The 13,710-nt window shown below is 43.0% G+C and overlaps 1 long non-coding RNA gene across 1 annotated transcript in view; it reads left to right on the forward strand.

The window, feature by feature from the left end:
• Window positions 1-11,108, forward strand: part of LOC137556902 (uncharacterized) — a 51,652-nt gene extending 40,544 nt beyond the window's left edge. The window contains exon 3 of the long non-coding RNA XR_011029506.1: window positions 10,935-11,108. This is a non-coding gene — a long non-coding RNA (uncharacterized lncRNA). The remainder of the gene's footprint in view (window positions 1-10,934) is intronic.
• The last annotated feature ends 2,602 nt before the right edge of the window (window positions 11,109-13,710 follow it).

A 13,710-nucleotide genomic window follows, 5' to 3' on the forward strand; every position in this document is an offset into this window, starting at 1 on the left:
TTAAGTCATCATGGTTTGGGAACAAGCATAGTCCGCCTGGTCTATTGACATATAATTATTTGGTGGTAGGTATTAAGGCATTTGGTTAATTATCCACCTTCGTATGATTGCTCCCAGTCCATGGGTAAACCATTCGCTCATTATTTTTATCTAAAATAGCTCTAAGTTTTGCTTCCATATAAAAGTAAACCAATTAACAAATTAACAAAGTAACTAGGTCCATGGTTCCCTGCGTATTTTCATCTAGAGATATTCATTAGTCTCAATTATTATATAATGTCTTAACACCAGGGGTATCTCTAGAGTGTTCCCCATCGACTACGAGATATATTGTCGTATAAATTCATCAGAGTACCGATAAACTAGCCATATATTCCATGTCTTGGAGAACTTCTCCCCACGGTCTTGTAGTGTGTACACTGTTCGCTCCAAGTCATAGATTGCATCTAATTCTTTAATTAATTCTTTAAGTGTGGGGGGTTCTGTGGTGCCCCATTTTCTTACTATAACTGTTTTTGTAGCATTCAGTATATGTCTCACCACCGAGCCCTTATAGGCCCTCATACTCCAGCCATTCAAATTAAGTAAGTATGTCTGGGGATCATATGTCATAGGTCTGTTCGTCATTTCCCCGATCCATGTCTGCACTGTACACCACAGTTCCGCTAAGAGTGGGCAATTCCACAAGACATGGAGCAGGGAACCCGTATCTGCCTCACATCTCCAGCAGTAGGGATTTCTATCTGGATAAATTTTTGCCAGTCTCGCTGGTGTATAATACCATCTGGCTAATATTTTGTAATTAATTTCCTGGGTGCGTGAGGCAAATGACGTTTTATGGGCATAGATGCACATTTTAGTTTTCTGGGCAGTGGTAAATGTGGTATTCAATTCTTTTTCCCATTTCTTGAGGTATAGCAGATCATCTACTTCATAGGAAGTAAGCATGGCATACATTGTGGAGAGAGTTTTCCCCAAGGGCTCAGTGGATTGACACACCCGTTCCAGCTCAGATAGATTACGTATTGTTGAAGGACAAATACCCAAGGAGTGTAGTAAGTGTCTACATTGCATGTATCCCCACCAGTCTAGTCTGGGTTCACCGCTGTTAGTTCTCAGGGTCTCCAGAGTAACCCAATTTGTCTCCGAGCAAAAGTCTTTGGCTCTCAGTGGGGTAGTAAGTCTCCACACTCTGAGGGAGTTGTCCTGACAACCCAGTAAAAATTCTGGGTTGCCTAGTATCGGAATCATTGGAGAGGGCCAAGGTGAAAAGCTCGGCAACTCCCGTACTCTAGAGAAAACACGCAATGTAGTTAGTACTAATCCCGATGATGACCAATGAGGTTTCACATTTTGAGACGCCCAGGGCAAATCCGCCAGCGGAAAGGATGTAAGTGTCTGTTCTATTCCCACCCATTGTTTATTGTGGGTTTGTTTATGCCAGTCAGCCAGTTTAGTCAAGACTGCTGCTTGATAGTATTTCTGGACATCTGGCATTGCCAACCCTCCAGAATGTTTAGGTCTACATAAGACATTTCTACTAATTCTGGGTGGTTTGCCCCTCCAGACGTAGTTGTTAAATACCTTCTGTGTTTTTCTCAGGAAGGCAGTGGGAATAGCAATGGGTAGGGTTTGAAATAAGTATAACAGTCTAGGCATCACATTCATTTTTAATATTGCTATTCTACCCATCCATGAAAACTGAGTTCGGTCCCAGCGCTTCAGGTCCGCCACAAGTATGTCCAACAGGGGAGGAAAATTTGTATGAAATATATCCTCTATCCTTGGGGTTATCTTTGTGCCCAGATACGTAATATGTTTTTTATTCCATTTAAAGGGGAAACTGGCGCTCAGAGCTGTTTGGGATTCTTCTGATAGAGAGACATTCAATGCCTCGCATTTGTCTAGGTTAATTTTAAATAGGGATAGTTCACTAAAAGCCTTAAATTCTATTAGCAGGTTTGGCAGAGTGATTATGGGATTAGTAATATAGAACATCAGGTCATCTGCGTATGCTGCAATCTTATGGTTCTGTCCCCCTATTTCCACACCCGAGATATCTATATTGTTCCTAATTTTGCACAGAAAAGGCTCCAGAGCCAGGGCAAATATAAGCGGTGAGAAGGGACACCCCTGCCGCGTCCCATTTGTTATCTGCAGTGTATCTGATAGGATCCCATTAACTCTGACTCGTGCAGACGGTCTAGAGTAAAGGGCTTTTATGCTATTCATCATTTTGTCCCCAAAGCCTATATGTCTCAGCACCTCAAACATCCACGTCCAGTCTACCCGGTCAAATGCTTTCTCAGCATCGGTGGATAATAGCATCAAAGGGATACCCCTCGACCGGGCACACTGGACGAGGTTCAGAGTCTTTATAGTGTTATCTCTGCCCTCCCTTTTAGGGATAAACCCTGTTTGATCCCAGTTTACCAAGTGACCCATCCATTCTGAGAGCCTATTGGCCAAAATTTTGGAGAAGATTTTCAAATCTAGGTTTAGTAAGGATATAGGCCTGTAACTGGCACATGCTGCTGGGTCCTTCCCTGTTTTGTGTATGACAGAGATGTGGGACTCTAGTGTCTGAACAGGAAAGGATTCCCGCTTGTCCTCATCTCGAATGTTGTTAAAGGTAGTGCACATGTGGGGAATCAGAACTCTCTTAAACTGTTTATAGTATTCAATGGGTAGGCCGTCTGGCCCCGGAGCCTTCCCCGTTTTAATTTGGGCGATTACTTGAGCGATCTCGAGTGGGGAAATATCCTCCTCCATAGCCTGTATCATTTCAGGTTGCAGTTTGGGCATTCCTGCATTTTTAACATAATTTCTCATGATCTCTCCAAGTTTTAGTTCGCGGTCCCTTTCCTGCAATGGAAGTAAGTTGTATAGTTTAGAGTAGAACTGCTTGAAGGTATGGGCTATTGATTCGCTACGAGAGTGCTTTAGGTTATGTGAGTCAATTACGTGAGGGATGTAATTCCTCTGCTGCTGTTGCTTTAGGGCACGTGCCAGTAGTTTACCAGGTTTATTACCAGATAAATAGAATGCCGATTGGCATCTGAAGGCAGCTCTTAGCGTTTTATCCTTCATTATTTTTTTTATCCCCTCTCTAGCTTTCTGCAACTTGTCTAATATCTGTGGGTCTCTGAGATGTTTATGACTTCTTTCCAATGTTTGAACTTCCTGTATCAATTGTGCGAGGTCTTTCTCTCTCTCCTTTTTTATTCTGGATCCCAGTTGGATGAGGAAACCCCTGAGGACACACTTATGTGCTTCCCATACTGTGGTGGCCGAAGTATCTCCTATAGCATTTGTTTGAAAATACGCCTCTATCTCCGCCTCTATCTTACTAGCAGTTTCCTTTTTAGTTAATAGGGATGTGTTAAGTCGCCAGTTAAATGGCATGTTTTTTTTGTGTTTACAGTTGAGGTCCAGTGTGACCGGGGCGTGATCTGAGTAGGAAATGATGCCAATGTCAGCTGTTAGTGTTTCTGATAGAAGATTGTGTGAGATTAATATGACATCTATTCTAGAGTACGAATTGTGCACTGTGGAATAGAATGTGTAGTCCTTAGTAGTTGGGTGAAGCAACCTCCATACATCTATAAGCTGTCTCTCATGGAGTGCTTTTTTAATTCTATTAATTCTGGAGAAGGAAAGGTAGGATTTATTGTGAGATGTGTCAAGCTCTGGGTTCAATGTAACATTGAGGTCCCCTCCTATGATGATGTTTCCTTCTGCGAAAGTGTCAAGGGTTTCTAGGAAGTGTAATAGGAATGATGTTTGTTCTAGGTTAGGAGCATAAACAGAGCTTATCGTGTATTTACGCTCATTGATAAGACCCTTGATCATGACGAATCTGCCCTGATCGTCCCCCAGCACCTCAGTGTTTTCCATGGGTAGATTATTACTCAAGAGAATTGCAACTCCCTTTGTTTTAGAATCTGAAGAGTTGCTCGTGTAGATATGTGGGAAATGTTTATTCGTTATGCGCGGAATATTATTTCCCTTGAAATGTGTCTCCTGTAGGAGAATTATGGTAGCTCTTTGTTTCCAAATGTCGTTCAGCAAAGCTGTACGTTTCTCCGGTAGGTTTAACCCCTTGGTGTTTATGGATAGCACTTTTAATTGTGCCATTTATGAGACCATGAGTTAGCATAAGTATTTGGGATTCCTATGGACCTTGAACACAAAGAAAAAGTGAACTGAACTAACGGTAAAATAAGAAGCATCTTTCGTAAGGCTACATACAGCATACGCTGTATTGTGATGTTCAACTGTAACATAACCTTTATATTCATAGTCGCGAGGACTGACCTATGTGGGAGATGAGTGACCACACCGGGAAGGTCCCCAGCCTGCCCCCCGCCTCACAATAGTGCTAATGTATGAATGTATATTAACCCCCTCTCTCAATCCCTCCCGCCGTCCGATCCCCGATGCATCTGCATGTATTCAATTTTAGAACATGTCATTATGATAGGCTTTGTCCCATGGGCCTTTGAATGATATCCCTCCCTTCCCCGCTTTATCTTATCTGGTCTGTGGCCGCACATACCCGCTTAGGGTCATCTGCCGTATCATGTGGAAAGAAGTCAGAGCTCAAGCATTATTACAGGCATATGCCCTATTATACCTCTTATGCATTCCATCTTCTCTTCTGCTATCCAACTATACTGCACGCCGCGGCCGCCTCCAGACTATGGGAGAGAGGATCATGTGTGTAGGCTGAGATATTATAATTATTTTGGCTATAGGTCCCCATGCTTAGTAATGTTCTATACCCTTTTGGGGAATTAACCTGTATTTTATAAGGTATCGGGTCAATATGGGCCTCCCAAGAAATTACAGGTAGAACTATGGTTGGGTCCCCTTACAGGTCAAAGTTTGTTTTCTCTGATGTGCGTACACACATATATATACCTGTGCATATGTATAAGTCCAGGCGGCCGACGCGTGCAGTCATTACAGATAATGTCGCATACATGTAATTTATTCCTATACGCTAGGTTATAGCTACATCTTAAAAATGCTATGCTAGCAGTCAGCGTTTAACCGTATGTTACATCTTTTAGCCATGCTCCTAATGTCATCAAGATATACGGTAGACATACAAGCTATAAATGCAAAGGATTAGGAGTCACCATGAAACACAAATACGAGGCATTCTTCTTTCTTCTCTGGCGTGTGTCAGATATGACCCCTTTTCTTCTTGCGGGTTCTGAGTGTTTTGCTCCCGGTGTGGTACGCCAGTCGCAGGTAAACCCTAGCCCACCCCACCTATACTGTGTCCCTCCCGACTGATGACAGCATAAGTACTGTTGTTCTGAATCCGAATAAGGCCTTTTATATATCACCAATTCCTCCGAACTCCTGTAAAGAGGACTCTTAACATAAACCGATCACGCGGTCAGCTGGGCCTCGTGTTTCTAGGGAGTCAGCTCAAATGTGTGGGGGCTGCCGCGCACTAAAGTGCGGGACTCATGCTGGTACATGTGGCCATCATTGTGTTATGTTTATGAGAAGGGAGGAATACCTATGCCCATAATAACCAAAACGTTATAGTAAGGTGTAACTTATCTGGTTTCAGACGGTGTGACGGTTGAATGAGCCGCTGTATTCATGCTTCCTCGTGCAATTGCCTACGATTCTGTCGTTGCCTTTTCTGCCGTTGTGGTAGGCCTAAGGCAAGTTGCTCCGGGATCCAGTCGGGGACTTCTATCTCCGGGAGGTCTAGGGCTTTAAACAGCTCCGGCAGTTCAGATGGATCCCTCAGAGTGAAGCTCTGTTCTCCTCTCTTAATGGCGACTTGGAAGGGGAACCCCCAGTGATAGGTTGCCTCATTTTCGTGGAGAAGTTTCAGCAGCGGCTGCAGAGCTCTCCGTTGCGCGAGTGTGCTTGGTGCTAGATCTTGAAAAAAGGTAAGCACATGGCCCTCGTGGTGGATCTCCACTCTGTTCCTTGCTGCCTTCATAATGCATTCCTTCACCCCAAAATAGTGGAGCCTGCAAATGATGTCTCGTGGGAGCTCGCCTTCTTTTGGCATCGCTTTCAGGGAGCGGTGGATCCTATCAATCTGTATTTCTTCGCCTGCTGGGTTGCCAAGTAAGCCGTTGAAAATGGCGGTGACTGTAGGGAGAAGCTGTTGCGTCGTCACTGATTCTGGTAATCCCCGGAGGCGAATATTATTTCGCCTGCTCCGGTTTTGGAGGTCTTCCAGACCCGTCCGCAGGTGAGTATTCAACTTCTGTTGTTTTGAGTGTGCCGCTTGTAATTTTGCCAGGTCGGCTCGGATGGTCGCCATGTCCGTTTCTAGCACTCCCAGTCTGTCTTCATGTGCTGTGACATCAGATCTCAGGACTTGTAGCTCAGCTCTCGTTGCTGTGGTTATTTTATCTGCTAGATCCGAGAGGTCACTTTTTGTCGGTAAACTATGGAGGTAGTCTCTAATCTCATTCAGAGATCTGGTTGTGGCTTCTTGTTGCGCATTGTCAGCTGCCTTTTCGCCCATGGCATTAACAGCAGCGTCGGCCATTTTAGGTTGTGTCTGCTCTGCGGATCTGAGAAACTTTGTGACTGTTTGCTGCGTCTTTGAATCTTTTTTCTGGTCTCCCGGTTGTGTATTCTTTCTCCTGGAGCTAGTAGCCATAATACGGTAGGTTTTTGCCGAGGAAATTCTCTATTTTAGAGGGGTTGAAGTGTTGTGAGGCAGGGAGCTCAGCTCAGGCACGTCTTCACCCGTTCATGGCAGACTCCGCCCCCCCAGAGAGTCATTTTTTTGACAGGAAATAACATAGGTGTATCCCAAAAGATAATAAGACAATGTACAAGAGGCATTATTATGGGGAAAAAAATCTCATCTTATTTACATTTGAGCAAAGTTTCCAGTCCAGAATTAATTATACCCTTCTCAATAATCAATAGAAAAACCTATTACAGCAATCAAATACTTCCTATAATTGCAGACCACCTTTTTACATGTCTCCACAGGTATTTTTGCCCATTCATCTTTAGCAATGAGCTCCAAATCTTTCAGGTTGGAGGGTCCACCCTGATCTTTAGCTCCTGCCACAGATTCTCAATTGGATTCAAGTCAGGACTCTGGCTGGGCCACTCCAAAACGGCAATGTTGTTGTCTGCTAACCATTTCTTCAAACACTTTTGCTGTGTGCTTTGGGTCATTGTCATGCTGAAATGACCACTGGTGCCCAAGGCCAAGTTTCTCAACAGACTGCCTGATGTTGTCGTTGAGAATCCTCATGTATTGCTCTTTTCATTGGCACCGTTTACTGTGATTAGGTTCCCTGGTGCATTTGCTGAAAAACACCCCCCAAAGCATTAGGTTCTCACCACGTTTGACAGTGGGGATGGTGTTCTTTGGGATGAAGGCTTCTTTTTTTACGCCAAATCGAGGAAACATCATTGTGACCAAACAATTTTTGTTTCATCTGACCATAACACAGAAGAACAGGGTCTTCTCCTTTGTCCAGATGAGCTTTTGCAAAGGCCAAGCGAGCTTTTGTGTGCTTTATCTGGAGAAGTGGTGTCCTCCTTGGTCTACATCCATGGAACCAAGTAATGTGCGGTGTCTGTTGGATTGTCTGCCTTGAGACATTGCCACCACCAGGGCCCAGATTCACCAGGAAGGCCTTGGTTGTGATCATTGGATTCTTTTTCACCTCTCTCACTATCCTCCTGGCCAGCACAGATGTCACATCCTCTGAGATCTCCCACAGTGCGGAACATCTTGTATTTTTTATGAATACTTTGCACTGTAGCCACTGGAACTTGAAAACATTTAGAAATGGCCTTGTGGCCCTTTCCTGACTTGTGAGCAGCCACAAGTTCTCAATAAGCTCCTTTGTCTTAGCCATGACAGTCCACAAACCAGCTGCAGAGAGCTGCTGTTTTTCACCTGTTGAGTTGATTAAAACAGTAGTTCCCAATTAATCAGGATAATTAGGATGCTTTAGAATATCTTGGACTATATGGAATGGTATAGAACTTTGGATTTTCCCACAGTCTGTGACAGTTTGTGAAGGGTAAGGATAATTTTGGACTGGACACTTTTTTGCTCCAATGTAAATAAAAGCTGAGAAATGTGTTTTTTCCCCACAATAATGCCTCTTGTACATCGTCTTATCTGTTGGTAGACACCTATGTCATTTCCCGTCAAAAAATTATTTGCTGATTGTTTAAAAATAACAGTCAAAATTTGCCAGGGGTATAAATAATTATGGGCAGCACTGTATTGGTCAACCGTGCTTTATACATAAATACTATTAGAATATAAAAATAAATTCTGATCCTGGGTTTATTGTTGTCGAACCCCTGCAGAAAGAAGGGAAGCCAACCCTGGCTGTACCTCTGCAACATTTTGTATGTAACAAAACAAATCACTTTCCACTTCTGTTATTTTGGCTGCACTTCACTTTTTCTTATTAATAATAGTAAAACTCTTGACTGAGTCAGGAAGTGCATTGCAATAACTCCAAGTTAATACTTGAGAATTCCGAAATTGTACTTCAGACTCATAAGCAGAGGTCAGCGTGTCCATCTTAGGGCCAGGACAAACAGGCTTAAAAGCTAGGCTCTCGGAGTGCATGTCTGATGCCAAGTACTCCTTGACTCTGACTAACTACACAGGTGTAACTACAACTCGTGGGGCCCTCCAGCAGGGCTGTGGAGTCGGTACAAAAATCATCTGACATCTCAGTTTATGAAACCACGGACTCCAGGTACCCAAAAATTGCTCCGACTCCTTTACTCCGATTTCACAGCCCTACCCTGCAGCATATTTTTGTTTTGCTAATATTCAGATACTATCACAGACAGATAGAGAATACAAATAAATAGTATGATAATAATGAGATGCACAAATTACCAATGATAGGTTAATATTAACAACAAGCAGATAATACAAGACAGATATCAATGACATGTAAATATCATTAACGACAAGCAGATAATACCAACAATAAGCAGATAGCAATTGACTTGCAGATAATACCAACAGGGAGTGATGGTTTCTACATAGGTAGGGATAAACAGATCCTAGTCACAGACAGCTAGTGATAGGTAGTTTCTAGTAAGCAGGTAGTGATAAAATAAATAAAATAATTAGGCAGACAAAGCGCTATACCACAAAATTAGACAGCATATCCCCCACATAAAATAATTAAAAAGGCAAGTCTCTCCCTCCTCCCCTCAAAAAAAAAAACACAACAAAGCCCATAAACAAGCAGGCAGGTGCTGCATGTTACATGACTAAGCAGGCATCATCCCTCCAAAAACAGATATGTAGGGCATACATGGATTTTAACCACTTCAGGACCACAGGCTTTATCGCCAGGTAATTTTTCACTAATTCCGCTAATTAGCTGCAGTGCTTTAAGGGCTCACTACAACTCAGCACAGAAGTGATTCCCCCCCCCCCCCCCCTTTCGGACCACTAACAGAGATTTCTGTTGGTGGGCTCTAATTGCTCTTAGGGTGCTTTTTTATTTTTTTTATTAATTTTATGGTTTTTTTTTTTAAAGTAAATGAATTTTTTTGTTTATTAATTTTCCCAGCCCTCCCTCCCATAGCCAGCCTATGACAGCGATCGGCTGTCATAGGCTTCAGCCATTGAGAGCTAATTGCTCTCATGCATCCCAGGGGGACAGCCGTGTCGCACGGCTGTCCCCTGTACAGTGCTGCCATAGATCGCAGCGCTGTACTATGTAAACAGCGGTTTCGCCGTCTAACAGTCCCCTAGCTGCGATCACCGCTGGGAGGCTGATGACGGAGCGAAGATGCGCTCGCGATATCCTGCAAAACACACCTACAGGACCTTACACCGATCAGCGTTAGGCGGTCCTGGGGCTGCTGCATGGCTACGCCCATCGGCTAGTTGTTAAACGCCCATCAGTTTGGCGCAGGGTAAGCCAAATGACAGCTCACCCTTCTCGCAGCTCAAATTCTGAGCAGCATTAATTACTATTTCTCCTCCAAGTTGTAGCAATTTGGAGGGAGAAGTAATTTGGGGTCTAAAGATTACACTACTGCACAGCCATAGACATAACATTAGGTCTATGGCAGCATCCAAGTCAGGCTCCGCGAAGAGTGCTGTATGACTGATGGCTGCATTTAGGTCTCTTTCACAGTGGGACGTTAAAGTCGCACGTTATAAAAATTTATAATGCAGACCAACGCACAGCAATACAAAGTCTGTGCGACATTCACAGTGCACACGTTGCGTTGTGTGTAACATGTAGCAATATTTAGAAAGTGCTGCATGCTGTGCGTTTAGCGGTGTTATGTGTATTGCACATACTCAGTAATTTAATTTTTTTTTAAATGTAACGCATGCGCCGTTTTCGTTCCATCACTGTGCAGCGAAAACAGCGCACCAAACTCAGGGCTAAAGAGCGTACTATAAACGTCCAAGTTATAGTCTTTCAATGCATTGCATTAGGGGTAGGTTATGCGACCTTAATGTCGCATCGTACCCAACGTTTCACTGTGAAAGAGGCCTAAAAGGACAACTGAAGTGAGAAGAATATGGAGGCTGCCATATTTATTTCCTTTTAAAGGGACCCTGAGCAAACCATAAAATGGGAAAATGAACTTATCTGGTTCTTCCTCCAGGCCCTTGTAATCTGTAAAGTCCCTCAGCCCCCTCCAGGCTCCCTCTGTTCTGCCGCCGGTGGCTCTGTTGCAGCGGTGACTTCGGCCAAAGTCGTGGTCCACTGTGCGGCCGACCTCCGCGCGCCCGTCTCGCTCACACATCCGTTGCCGTAAGCATTCTGCGCATTCGCGATTCAATCTTCCTGGTTTGCAATTCATATTCTTTAATGTTTTACTGAATAGCAATATTTTATAGAATGTTATTTATTTACATTAACTTGTTTTTTCATCACAATTTTGAACATTTTTTCCCCTCCTTTTCCTAGAAATTTGGTATCCAGGTCACTTGGAGAGAGAATGTAGAGACCTCTTTATTGGTACAGGACGTGTTTACTTTCCATGATGTATTTCAGCTGCTCTGGTTTTCATAAGACTCTTATAAAACCAGCAAATATTTGGGGAGGCATCAGTCCAGGATAACTGCAGCCACGAACCGGTGAGAACTGACTTTTTTTTTTTAAATAAAAGGATTGGCATGAAAAGACCCCGTAGCATCTGTTTTAAGCTCCTGGCAAGCCTACTGCGGCCTGACATGTAACAGCTGACGGGCTAGGCCTTCTGTGAATCCCAAATACACAGACATAGCTGAGCATGTGCCTTATACTTACAATTCATCTGTCAGCTGAACTGGAGGCAGGAATTGCACAAAATAAAGCATTTTCATTGCTATAGTTACTCAAGCTTAAAAACATGCCATTATCACACAGCTCTGCAGAACAAGCAGGTATACGTAACGCTAGCCATATGGGGGGTGCCAGAAGCCTGAGTTACCATGGGCTTGATGCACAAACCACCAGTAATATTGTCATGCGCAGGCAGCAAATACACCAGCAGACTACCAGGCCTGACACCCATGTTACATGGGTAATGTGAGCACTGCTAAGTTACCGCACGTTAAGCAAGAACAATAGTAACGCTGGCATTACCCATGTATCGCGGGACATGCTAATTGTGCAATGCATGGTACTCTGCTGATGTTAGCACTGGTAATATTGCCATGCGCTGCCAGCTCACAGGAATGTTACCGGCAGTTTGTGCATCAGGCCCCAAGTCACTGAAGCAATGGTACTCATAGGTAAATACACTGTGTAATGATCGAAGACTTAAAAGAGGAACGTAAACTTAGGAACACTATAGCGGGACCTTGCTAAGGCAATGCCATGCATGCCTAGAAACTGCTAACTGAATATCTGTTCTTTGTATAATGATGCTCTTGTGGCCATGTAATATCCTAGTGAGCGATAATATGGGATGCATACATGGTGGATGAAGTGATACAAGATTTCCCACATTATCCTATTTGTCCCTTGCACTGCACTCTTCTCATTCACTTCACTTTTAAAGAGACGGGTACTTCCTGTGTAATATCTATGCTGCACTTATACACCTTTTAATAGATGTTTGAAGACCTGCAGCTGATCAACCATTATTCTAATCAGATGAAAATCATTGCTGCCAAGAGCATGCCTAATCGACGATGTGACCAATTTTCGGGCCAAAATTGGCCACATGCATCGATCAAACATGCTGCAAGATGTGGAACCGACCAACTCGTGACTTATGTAACTATCTGGGTAATTCCCAGTGATGTTGATCCAGGGATTTTATCTGATTGCCATCTGGAGTTTCCTTTTTGGGGCTAATTGGACCATGCCTTGTAAGGGTTTTTTGCCTTCCTCTGGATCAACAGGGATATTTCAGGGAGCAGGCTGGTGTTGTACTTTGTTCTGTGGTTGAACTCAGTGGTTGTATGTCTTTTTTTTCAACCCAAATAATTATGTAACACTCGATCTAAGGCAGGGTTCCATTTTTATTTTCCATTAAAATTTGCATTTGTATGCAAATTTTCACACGCTCTGGAAACCTGTATGCAAAAATTCACACACAAACATTTTATTGCGAAAAAAAAATGTGTGCTTGTGCGAAAAACTGCATGCTTTCTGACAAAAACCTTGAGTGGAGAAATTGTGCCCAGGCAGAAAGGGAAAATTAAATTAAATTTCAGGCATGATTTTGTGTTTGAAACTAATTATACTCAAAATGTATACTTGACACATTTTGGTAAGATACAATAAAAAAAATTATGAAAATGAATTGGACCACTTTTTGCACAGAAATCCAACAGCAATTGAACACCAGGGAGGGTACATCAGTTCCTCATGCCTTGTCCTAGGTATGGTTCTCATCCACTTCTGTATCATGCCTAAAGAAGAAAAAGGGACCCTCCGCTGTGCCTAAAATCGCAATTTGGACTTACCTGGGGCTTCCTTCAGTCCCGTGTAGCCTGCAAGGTCCCCTGGCGTCGTCCTGGCTCTTCTCCCGGTCCTTCTGGGAGACCTTGTAGGTTATAGGGGGGCTGGAGGAAGCCCCAGATAAGACCAAATTGTGATTTTAGGCAACCCTTTAAAGTTTTGAAAGATTACAAAGAAATCTTGTAGTCATTAAAGGTATTACTTAAAGGACAACCGAGGTGACATCTGACCTGGTGAGATGTGTGTAGGTGAAGTGCAAAGCACACAAATAACTGATAACTGGGCTGTGTTCCCTTTTTCTTTCTCTGCCTGAAAGAGTGAAATATCAGGTGTGCAAGTGACAGTTTGTCCAGGTCAGGACCGGGTTGGACTGGGTCAGACTATAGCATAACCCTCATTGATAAGAAATTACAGCCATAAAACACTTTCCTGTTAGTAAATGGCTTCTCAGAGCAGGAAAGAGATAAAAAGGAACAATAATTCACAATTCAATTCAATTCTAGCATACTTCAATGAAGGTTTCATTGAGTAGAGGCAATAAAACATGATAACTAGATTTAAATAATTTAAGTAAAACATTTGGATATCTAAAAAAGTCATTTTTAGGAGAAGGACGATAGATACAATTGTTATTCTCATGAATTTATTTTCACTTCAGATGTCCTTTAAACAACTTTTGCTGTTATGTCATTGGATTCTCTCCATGACAAACACCGGACCACATACAAATGCCTTGTCCTGTGATATCAAAATAGGAAAAAGAAAAAATAACACACCAAACATTTTCAAC

This window comes from Hyperolius riggenbachi, chromosome 1, assembly GCF_040937935.1.
Source record: "Hyperolius riggenbachi isolate aHypRig1 chromosome 1, aHypRig1.pri, whole genome shotgun sequence".
Classification (NCBI taxonomy): Eukaryota; Metazoa; Chordata; class Amphibia; order Anura; family Hyperoliidae; genus Hyperolius; species Hyperolius riggenbachi.